The 10,623-nt window shown below is 41.6% G+C and overlaps 1 long non-coding RNA gene across 1 annotated transcript in view; it reads left to right on the forward strand.

The window, feature by feature from the left end:
• Window positions 1–5,717: 5,717 nt before the first annotated feature.
• Window positions 5,718–10,623, forward strand: part of LOC138349969 (uncharacterized) — a 91,138-nt gene continuing 86,232 nt past the window's right edge. The window contains exon 1 of the long non-coding RNA XR_011221941.1: window positions 5,718–5,910. This is a non-coding gene — a long non-coding RNA (uncharacterized lncRNA). The remainder of the gene's footprint in view (window positions 5,911–10,623) is intronic.

A 10,623-nucleotide genomic window follows, 5' to 3' on the forward strand; every position in this document is an offset into this window, starting at 1 on the left:
CAAAACAATTTTTATATAGAAACCAGAAGTTAAACACAAAGAGATCTGTTAGATTTATATATACTTATTTGTTAAAGGGATAGAACAGTAAGGTAATTATTCAATCTATATAAATAAAGAGAGAAAAGATAAAGATTATCTCAACATTTCAGTAACTAATTTTATTAGACATGAAATATAAGGAAATGATTGCTGGGTTCAAGTTCAAGTATGTTTATTGACACAAGAAAATACATCTTAAAAGAATAGAGTAGCTTAGGCTATTTCTACCTCCCTTGATGTTGCCAAGTGTCGCAGCCGACCCATCCTGACTCAGTACTAAAACTGCATGTAGCCTATTCAGGGAACTATGATTAATGCGCTCTGTGTGGCTTTGAAACAAAAACTAATTATTAAAATTCCATCAACAATATGTGAGGGCGATCAGGGCCCTATTGCAACAGATGACGAGATGTTTATCGTTGTTACTACTCTTACTTGAACTTTATTAAGTACACACCATCTCTCGCAAGTGTTACTACTTGTCCTTTATTAAGTACACACCATCTCTCGCAAGTGTTACTACTGGTACTTGTACTTTATTAAGTACACCATCTCTCACAAGTGTTACTACTGATACTTGTGCTTTATTAAGTACACCATCTCTCACAAGTGTTACTACTGATACTTGTACTTTATTAAGTACACCATCTCTCGCAAGTGTTACTACTGATACTTGTACTTTATTAAGTACACCATCTCTCGCAAGTGTTACTACTGATACTTGTACTTTATCAAGTACACCATCTCTCACAAGTGTTACTACTGATACTTGTACTTTATTAAGTACACCATCTCTCGCAAGTGTTACTACTGATACTTGTACTTTATTAAGTACACCATCTCTCACAAGTGTTACTACTGATACTTGTACTTTATTAAGTACACCATCTCTCGCAAGTGTTACTACTGATACTTGTACTTTATTAAGTACACCATCTCTCGCAAGTGTTACTACTGATACTTGAACTTTATCAAGTACACCATCTCTCACAAGTGTTACTACTGATACTTGTACTTTATTAAGTACACCATCTCTCGCAAGTGTTACTACTGATACTTGTACTTTATTAAGTACACCATCTCTCGCAAGTGTTACTACTGATACTTTTACTTTATTAGGTACACCATCTCTCGCAAGTGTTACTACTGATACTTTTACTTTATTAGGTACACCATCTCTCGCAAGTGTTACTACTGATACTTTTACTTTATTAGGTACACCATCTCTCGCAAGTGTTACTACTGATACTTTTACTTTATTAGGTACACCATCTCTCGCAAGTGTTACTACTGACACTTCTACTTTATTAAGTACACACCATCTCTCACAAGTGTTACTACTGATACTAGGTACACCATCTCTCACAAGTGTTACTACTGACACTTCTACTTTATTAAGTACACACCATCTCTCGGAAGCGTGTAAACAATAATCTGGTGATAACAAAGTAGTGAATACTGGGAAAGTATGTGGCATAAACTGCCAAGAAGCGGAATCAACATTCTGAGGCTTCGTTTTCTGAAACGTTCACAAATTACAATATTTATATGAGCTACATTATATTTTTTTGGATAGCTGTTTCCAAAGATGTATATCTTTGTATACAAAGGTGTATTTAAGTCTGAAGGTGTGGATCTCACCAAGATGATCGGCATTGCATTATTAATAATTAAGGAAAAGTAGGCTCAGCCACATGGCTGGCAGCTTGTGAAAATGCAGCCCAGTACAGCAGCATTTCATGATTAAATGATAGTAATAATTATATTAATAAAGAGAATCTCCAAACAGTCGTAAGTTAAAGGAAATCGCGGTAACTTAATTTGCATCAGAAAATATAAGCATATATGAAAATATTTGCACAGCCTCGTTCTCCATTCACAATCGGAAATCCCGGGTTCGAGTTCCGGTCAGAATAGAAATGCTTGGACACGTTTCCTTTCACTTAATACCTCTGTGCACCTAGCAGTTGGTGAGTAACCAGGAGGCTCATATAGGTGGGCTATATAGGTGGTGCTCTGCGCCTTGCCGCCCATATCTCCACCGAACACAGCTGAGGGAGGCGGGGCAGCCGCCTTCAAGGAGACCCAGAAAACTAATAAGGACAGAACGTTGTTACAGGTTCGTCTCGATAGGCTCCGAGACCCTGGGCGCCTGGGGTATATGCACTTAAGTTCCTAAAAAAAGGTGAGTGAGGAACTCATTAGGCAAATTAGAGACTCAAGAGCGGATAGTTTCCTATTCCAGCGCCTCAGTGTCGCGATCCAGAGAGGAAATGCTTGCTGTATCTTGGGCACGCACACCACATCCCAAGAGATGGATGAGGTCTTCGAACAGTGATTGTTATATGTGTTTGTGTTTTCTGTAAACTGTAACACAATGTAAGAAAAATAAAAATAAAATAAGGGTGGTAGGAGGAAAAATATTAAAATGTTCGGTGAGAATCCATAAGGTCAGCTCTGAATACTGTTTATTTTCTTCTTCGAGGCTGAGGGCCCCTACAGTTGTACCAGAGGTAGTACCCCTATTATATATATATATATATATATATATATATATATATATATATATATATATATATATATATATATATATATATATATATATATATATGTATGTATGTATGTATGTAAAATAGTCTAAAATACTGTAAAATAGTCTAATAGTTTCACCTTTGGTGAAAAGGTGAAACGCCATGCAATCTCTGAAGAGTCAACTAACACAACACATGTACCCCCTATTAGACTATTTTACAGGAACTTCTTTTCCACAGCTCATAAAACGGAGGAAAGGGTCCTGAAAGATATTGTTGATAGGAACGTTATCCCTACAGACAAAAATCAGAAGATTCAATTGACGATTTACTATAAAACCAAAAAAACGGCCAACCTACTCATGAGAAACTCTCCAGGCACAAAGCAGAACGCCTTATAGGAGACCAACGTCGTCTATGCCTTCAAATGTCCACTTGAGGACTGTAAGCCCCAAATAACTCAGTATATAGGCAAGACAACAACATCTCTTTCCAGGCGATTAACAATGCATAAGCAACAGGGCTCCATTAAGGAACATATAATCTCTTCCCACAACCAGACCATCACCAGAAAAGTCTTAACAAACAATACAGAAATTATCGATAGCTACAGCGATAGCAGGCGGCTTGACATCAGCGAGGCACTACACATGAAAAATTCAACACCATCAATCAACAGTCAATTAATGCACAACTAATATTCTACCCACTTCAAGACTCCGTACCAATATAGAAGCATCAAGAGGAAGTATGGGCCAATAGGCCCTTTGCAGTTACTTCCATTCTTATGCACTCATATATCCAATTAATACCCCATTGTTCCGTGTTCCGTCTTGTGTTTGTCACAAGTTTGTTTACCTCATCCAAAACTGTTGTATCATATCACCTCACCCAAATGCGAGTATAAATATGGAAGCAAATGGCGTGTTTACAGGATCTAAGCCAATTTTTCCTGAGATATTATATTTTTCAAAATTATTTGCTCATGGAATGAATGGTTAGGCTTTCCATTACACTATATATGAATTCAATTTTTTATGGCGTAGAAATTTGATCGGACCTAACCTACGTAACTTAACCTATCCTAGTCATTAAGCTAGAATGGCCCACGTTCATCACCTTGCAATGTGCATCTCCATGTCTAGTATTAAAATACGGGATCCAACAAAATGGCTGCCTTCGCCTTACAGTGATAGCAAATTCCTTCAAGTAAGCAACAATGTAACTTAACTCATCAATGCTGATGCTTGCTTACCTAAACGTTGTGGTTTTAATTCTTGAACGCAATATGTGCCTCTGTAATCTTTTCCCACTACCAATCACAGAATGGGAATAGTGTGGATAAGAAATTAATTAAATTAAGAATGTAAAAATAAATTGCACACTTATTTGAGTTTTAAAGCTCTGATTATCCCAATTGATTGCCATTGATTCAAAAATTGGCACAATACTGAAGTGGTCTACGCTTATTCACATAAATATAACCATTTACTAACATTTCATGGAGTGATGTGAAAATGTTAACTCCTTTTAAATTCTGTATTATAGAAGTTGAAGAGGCTTGGAGTGAGGTAATGAAAGCACCGGCTCAGCAAGTATGCTATTAACACACTCTAAAGCTGTCTCCGAAAAAATGCTTTCTAGCTTTGAGATTCACTATAACGCATTTAAATAAGTTTCATAAAACAAGTTTACCTTATTTCCTGACAAATCCTTATTAAAAGATTTGATTCATAAACCTATAGCTTGACGATTATATCGGGAGTCGGAAAGACAATATATGTTTACAGTCTCCGTGGTGTAGTGGTAAGACACTCGCCTGGCGTTCCGCGAGCGCTATGTCATGGGTTCGTATCCTGGCCGGGGAGGATTTACTGGGCGCAATTCCTTAACTGTAGCCTCTGTTTAACGCAACAGTAAAATGTGTACTTGGATGAAAAAACGATTCTTCGCGGCAGGGGATCGTATTCCAGGGACCTGCCCGAAACGCTACGCGTACTAGTGGCTGTACAAGAATGTAACAACTCTTGTATATATCTCAAAAAAAAAAAAATAAAATAAAATAAAAAAAAAAAATGTAATGTATTTTAATTCTGGGGATTGAACGCCTATGACCCAGTTTTTGCAGCCAGACATGCCAATAATTAAACAATGAAGGATCATTGTCTTTTTTATTTAATTAATTCGTTTTGTCGTTATGGAACACACAGAAATTGGTGGAGGCAGACTCCATACACAGTTTCAAATGTAAATATGATGAAGCCCAGTAGACTCAGGAACCTGTACACCAGTTGATTGACAGTTGAGAGGCGGGACGAGAAAGCCGAAGCTCAATCCCCACAAGTGCAACTATGTGAGTACAACAATTGCCTAACTCCCGGGTACCTATTTACTGCTAGGTGAACAGTTAAATTAGGTGAAAGGAAACGTGTCCAACTATTTTTGTCCCGCCCGGGACTGAAACTCGAAATTACTGGTTGTGAGTCGAGAATGAAGCCAACTCTACTACGAGACCCTTAAATTAAAGAATGCATCTTTGGGGTGAACCGCAGCTTGGGTTCATCCTCGTCATGTGTCAAGTGTTTCTCAGTTATGAACGGTGTGAGGACGGCTGTTAGGTTAACTAGTGTTTGACCAATGTTCATGAGGGCGGCCTAATATAAGGACAAGGCACAATTTAACAATTAAGCATTGCCAATGAAAGGCGATAGAAGGTATCTTGTCTTATTTGCTAAAAGGCTAATGGCATTATTTCCTGGTATACCATCTTGTGTTAAGAATATTTTTAAAATTTATTGTTTATTAACACCAACAAAATTAACATCCGACCTGTATTTGAGAGAGGGAGAGTAGAGAGTAAACAGTTGGCAACACCTGTCAGGTGTCGACGACGGCTGGGTTTTGGCGGGAAGCTGACCGTCTCTCTTTATCACTCCGCTCTGCCACAATCTCGCAAATACTAATATTATCTCCAAACAGGAAGTTTATTATAACATTTATTTTATTCGTAATAATTTTGTATATGCTAACTTTAACGAAATACAGAGCGGATTGGCTTTTGAAGAGCCAAGTACTGGGAACTACTTGAATATGAGGAAGGAAAATGGGCGCGGCGGCCGCCATCGGGTCACACGGTCAGCGGGGCTGGTGTAGAGGAGGCGTCAGCGGGGCTGGTGTAGAGGAGACGTCAGCGGGGCTGGTGTAGAGGAGACGTCAGCGGGGCTGGTGTAGAGGAGACGTCAGCGGGGCTGGTGTAGAGAGACGTCAGCGGGGCTGGTGTAGAGGAGACGTCAGCGGTACTTCACCAGCCGTCCTGATGTCATGCAGCTCATCTTAGGTAAGACTTCTTACAATCTATTGTATTTTTGGTGATATAAACATGCTATGGCTGGATATTGTGCTCTGAGGAATTACTTCGTTAGTGCATTAGTGCGAACAATTTTTAAACAATTGTTTTGTTGCATTGTATTTGCAGAACTTACCTGATTTATCTTACATATTATCAACATAAGTATGCGGTTGAAGTTATATTTTGACTTCAGGTTGCAACTTATCCTTGTCATAGTAATGTCATTTACAATAAGAAAAGTCTAAGACTTCTTAGAGAGCGTTGAAGCACGCAATAAAGCATGATAAGCATTATCATGCTTTATTGCATGATAATGCAATAAACATAATGTTTATCATGAAGCAAGCATGATAATGCTTTCTTCATGACTGACAAGCCTTATGACGTCATCAACGTTTAGTAATAACTGCTGAGACAAGCCTCGTCGACGTTTAGTAATAACTGCTGAGACAAGCCTCGTCGACGTTTAGTAATAACTGCTGAGACAAGCCTCGTCGACGTTTAGTAATAACTGCTGAGACAAGCCTCGTCGACGTTTAGTAATAACTGCTGAGACAAGCCTCGTCGACGTTTAGTAATAACTGCTGAGACAAGCCTCGTCGACGTTTAGTAATAACTGCTGAGACAAGCCTCGTCGACATTTTCATAACTTATAATAAGCTTTTTGACGTTTATGACGTATTTATTTATAACTCATGACAAGTCATCTCTATATTAATGTCTTCCATATGAAGACTGGTGATGTCAGCTGTGTATACCTTCTTTGAGAAGCCTGGTGACGTCAAGGTGTATTAATACCTACTGTGGGAAGCCTGGTGACGTCAATACTCAGTTTGTTGTTAAAACTAAAGTACAAGGGAAGATACAAGTCTTGATCATATAATAATGTACTGTAACAATTATGTTAACAGTTTTAGAATTTAGGTGTTACAGTAAACATTTGCGACTGTAGAAGAAATATTTACTGATAAACGACTCTTCGTGGTAAGGTTTGGCTGTAACTTGCAGATAAAGAAGACAGATTGGATGAAAACCAATCCTTATACAATGGAATTAATGATCATTTGCAATCACTTGCTGCAAATAAAGAAAGTCTGGCAAAAAGAGCCAGTTACTCGACAAACCGTACCTAGCTTAGTTTGCTATGACATATCACTTCCTAGCCTAGCGTATTCTTATTTAGCGTATGCAAACAACATTTACTCATCAAATGTTGGTAGGGGAAACAGTTTGGGTGAAAGGAAGAGTGTCGGAGACACGCCTTAATGTAAAATAATACTCTTAAGGTGTACTACGCAAATAGTAGGAGTTTAGAAACAAAATAAACGATTTAAGTGATTTGGTCTGCACAGAAACACTAGATATTATTGCATTAGCCGAAACGTGGATGCATGTAGGAAAAAGGGGGAATTATTTGCTGAATATCAAATTAAGATACTGTATTTAAAAGATTTCACGGGAGAAGACAGAATAATCGAGGAAAAAGTGGCAATTGATATAAGGGAAAATTTAAATTGTAGTGTCGAAGAGGGGATCCCAGAAACTATTTGGTTAAAATTATAAATAATCTAATAATAGGAGTTGGTTGCAGGGAGGCCTGCAGGTTAGTTGGAGGCTTGGTCGGAGACCGGGCCGCGGGGTTGTTGATCCCTGGAAGCTACACAAGGTAGACAGGGCGCCAAACTTTGACACAAAGGAAGCAATGCATGTTTAGGACAAAGTCTGAAGCATTTGGGAGTCTAGGTCAATTATTTTTTATTAACAAGCTTAGGTATATTACAGCAATGTGCTGCTACCCTATTCTATATGAAAGATTAGAGTGTAGATCAAAAACTAGCTATAAGTTCATGTAATATTCCCATCTCACAGGATGGTTAGTCATACATGGAATTAGCAGACAAAATACCTGCCTCAGTGCAAAAAGTAAATTTGACTAAATAATAACTTTATGATTTTCATAAGAGCTAAGCACTGAATCGTGGAAATATTATGTTGTAATTATTTTTACCAGTTTCTATAAGATTCCTCTCAAATATTTTTTGTTAACAGTTTAGGTCAAACAGTGTTTGTGCTAAGGTGACTAATTTTAATTAAATAAACAGGAATAACAAAACAGGGAAGACCGAAGTAGAATTTTTAAAAATTAGTTGATTGCTTCCTTAAACAATATAATGAGCCAACAGGAAGACAAATAAATAAATGACATCTCAATAGGGAGTGAACTAGGGAACAGTGGTCACAAAGATATTAGATTTAGCATTGAAGGGAATAGATGTGTAAGAGAAAATTCTTTTAAGTTGCCAGATTTCCAAAAATCCCATTTCAACGGATTTAGGAGTTTCTTGAAAAGGCTAGATTGGACAGACGTAAACATAGGCGGGGGTGGACTGTTCTTGGAACGTGGACCGAGTGGAAGTGGGTGACCTGTCAATGGGACGTGGGCCGTACTTTGAACATGAGAGAGTGTTAGTGGGTGACCTGTACATGGGAGTTGACGTGAACCTGGCGGTGGGTGACCTGTACATGGGAGTTGACGTGAGCCTGGCGGTGGGTGACCTGTACATGGGAGTTGACGTGAGCCTGGCGGTGGGTGACCTGTACATGGGAGTTGACGTGAACCTGGCGGTGGGTGACCTGTACATGGGAGTTGACGTGAGCCTGGCGGTGGGTGACCTGTACATGGGAGTTGACGTGAGCCTGGCGGTTGGTGACCTGTACATGGGAGTTGACGTGAACCTGGCGGTGGGTGACCTGTACATGGGAGTTGACGTGAGCCTGGCGGTGGGTGACCTGTACATGGGAGTTGACGTGAGCCTGGCGGTGGGTGACCTGTACATGGGAGTTGACGTGAACCTGGCGGTGGGTGACCTGTACATGGGAGTTGACGTGAGCCTGGCGGTGGGTGACCTGTACATGGGAGTTGACGTGAGCCTGGCGGTGGGTGACCTGTACATGGGAGTTGACGTGAACCTGGCGGTGGGTAACCTGTACATGGGAGTTGACGTGAGCCTGGCGGTGGGTGACCTGTACATGGGAGTTGACGTGAGCCTGGCGGTGGGTGACCTGTACATGGGAGTTGACGTGAACCTGGCGGTGGGTGACCTGTACATGGGAGTTGACGTGAGCCTGGCGGTGGGTGACCTGTACATGGGAGTTGACGTGAGCCTGGCGGTGGGTGACCTGTACATGGGAGTTGACGTGAACCTGGCGGTGGGTGACCTGTACATGGGAGTTGACGTGAGCCTGGCGGTGGGTGACCTGTACATGGGAGTTGACGTGAACCTGGCGGTGGGTGACCTGTACATGGGAGTTGACGTGAACCTGGCGGTGGGTGACCTGTACATGGGAGTTGACGTGAACCTGGCGGTGGGGGACCTGTACATGGGAGTTGACGTGAACCTGGCGGTGGGTGACCTGTACATGGGAGTTGACGTGAACCTGGCGGTGGGTGACTTGTACATGGGAGTTGACGTGAGCCTGGCGGTGGGTGACCTGTACATGGGAGTTGACGTGAACCTGGCGGTGGGTGACCTGTACATGGGAGTTGACGTGAACCTGGCGGTGGGTGACCTGTACATGGGAGTTGACGTGAGCCTGGCGGTGGGTGACCTGTACATTGGAGTTGACGTGAACCTGGCGGTGGGTGACCTGTACATGGGAGTTGACGTGAACCTGGCGGTGGGTGACCTGTACATGGGAGTTGACGTGAACCTGGCGGTGGGTGACCTGTACATGGGAGTTGACGTGAACCTGGCGGTGGGTGACCTGTACATGGGAGTTGACGTGAGCCTGGCGGTGGGTGACCTGTACATGGGAGTTGACGTGAACCTGGCGGTGGGTGACCTGTACATGGGAGTTGACGTGAACCTGGCGGTGGGTGACCTGTACATGGGAGTTGACGTGAACCTGGCGGTGGGTGACCTGTACATGGGAGTTGACGTGAACCTGGCTGTGGGTGACTTGTACATGGGAGTTGACGTGAGCCTGGCGGTGGGTGACCTGTACATGGGAGTTGACGTGAACCTGGCGGTGGGTGACCTGTACATGGGAGTTGACGTGAACCTGGCGGTGGGTGACCTGTACATGGGAGTTGACGTGAACCTGGCGGTGGGTGACCTGTACATGGGAGTTGACGTGAACCTGGCGGTGGGTGACCTGTACATGGGAGTTGACGTGAGCCTGGCGGTGGATGACCTGTACATGGGAGTTGACGTGAGCCTGGCGGTGGGTGACCTGTACATGGGAGTTGACGTGAGCCTGGCGGTGGGTGACCTGTACATGGGAGTTGACGTGAGCCTGGCGGTGGGTGACCTGTACATGGGAGTTGACGTGAGCCTGGCGGTGGGTGACGTGACAGGGGATCACAATATAAATTAAAATTATAACTTATTTAAAAATATGCTTAGTATAGCCAGAAAGGTAATATATGCCTTGTAAATTGATTGGATCAAATAAGTGACCCAAATGGATAACCATGAGCCTAAAGAATCTTGTAAGTATAAGGAAAGCGTTGTATAAAAGAATTAAAAATGGGTCAGTCAGTTTAAAACAGCAGTTTGTCAAATTGGCTAGAAATGTAAAAAAGGAAATATGGAAAGCAAAAAGAAATTATGATGTATGTATAGCAGCTCAAGCAATGTTAAAATGTAAATTTTGTTCACTATATCAAACAAAGTTTAATAAGACAGCGCCATTAAAAAC

The sequence above is a fragment of the Procambarus clarkii genome, chromosome 43 (genome assembly GCF_040958095.1).
Source record: "Procambarus clarkii isolate CNS0578487 chromosome 43, FALCON_Pclarkii_2.0, whole genome shotgun sequence".
In the NCBI taxonomy this organism is placed as follows: domain Eukaryota; kingdom Metazoa; phylum Arthropoda; class Malacostraca; order Decapoda; family Cambaridae; genus Procambarus; species Procambarus clarkii.